Source organism: Myotis davidii, unplaced genomic scaffold (genome assembly GCF_000327345.1).
Source record: "Myotis davidii unplaced genomic scaffold, ASM32734v1 scaffold647, whole genome shotgun sequence".
In the NCBI taxonomy this organism is placed as follows: Eukaryota; Metazoa; Chordata; class Mammalia; order Chiroptera; family Vespertilionidae; genus Myotis; species Myotis davidii.
This window is the reverse complement of record NW_006298634.1, coordinates 584,824-586,289: the sequence shown is the minus strand read 5'-3', so window position 1 is coordinate 586,289 and position 1,466 is coordinate 584,824.

Here is a 1,466-nt window from a genome sequence, read left to right as displayed (position 1 = left end):
AGTTGGGGGGGGGGGTGTCGGTCCAGGGCACGCGGCAGGAGCCCGGTGAGAGCCCACCGGCCCGCTGCGATCGGCTCCCAGGCCTCGGGGCGAGTGAAGGGCTGCGTCCGTGCGCCCAGGTCGCTGGTCTCAGGGCAGCAGCCGCGCTGCGCTGGAGGCGCTGCTTATATACCCACACCCTGGGCTTCAGGCTCCTCGCTAGTAACGGTTTTTAACTACTTCGTCTCTCCTACGGCGCAGAGCGGAGCATCCCGGCCCCTCCCCTGAAAACCCGAGCCACTTTGAAAACAGTCCACTCAGCAGCCACACCTCCTCCACCCCACTCTCCCCCGTCTCTTCTTGCCATTCGCTAACGGACTCCAGAATCATTTGTGTAAAAATGTGACAGCTTCGCTATTACACTCTGGCAAAAAAGTTGGACCCATTTGGTTTTCTCAAAGATTAATGTCCACGGGGATGCCAAGTTGTGGGGCCTTTCCTCTTTCTGTGCTCAATTGCTTGATCATATGTATTGCTGGATGCAGGGCACGAGCCACTATTTAAGATGGATTGGCGGAGACGGAGCCAAAACCTGCTTAGGGAATTATATAATGTGGCAGGTTTCCCCCGAACCTAGGTTCTGCAGCTAGATGACTTCCAAGCAGGCTGGTGGACTAAATGGCCACAGGAGTTAAGTTGAAAAAACATTGGAAGCACGGTTTTCCCAATCGGTTTCCAGGGCAGTCTTTGCAGCTTCAGAGAAAACATCAAGGCAAAATAAATATTCTGAATACTTGGGAATTTCGTGGATATGCATGTCTGTATTTGTTTGCAGTCATCTCTCCATGAGCCTATGGTTTGCATTAGAAGCAAGACCCCTTTTAAAACCTGCAGGGGCTTTTTCCTATAACCTTAAGGAGTCTTTATTAAAACAGTCCATCCAAGGAGGGTAGGGTTTCCTGGAGCATTGGAAAGCACGCTCATGAGTTTCCCCTGTGGTCTGTGGGAAGAACCTTGAGGATGCTCCCATAAAGAACCCCAGCAGCCTTGGTATGTGGCCATGACGCTGCTTTAAGTGCCCCAACGTTTATTAAAGTCCTTTGTTTTTAATGGTTTGTAAACTTTCCTGTAACACCTCCCTGTCCTTATTGTTTCGTAAGCCACAAGGCCACTGTCAACATCTGTGGGGTTGTTTTCTTGAAAAAGGTTAATCCTGCTACAGCAAGGACAAGTCTTGTAGAATAAGAAAGTTTAGTTAACAGTGGCTCTCAACCTTCCTAATGCCGCGACCCTTTAATACAGTTCCTCATGTTGTGGTGACCCCCAATTTCATATTTACAAATTGAACATAATGAAAGCATAGTGATTAATCACAAAAACAATATATGTAATTATACATGTGTTTTCCCATGGTCTTAGGCGACCCCTGTGAAAGGGTCGTTTGACCCCCAAAGGGGTCGCGACCCACAGGTTGAGAACCGCTGGTT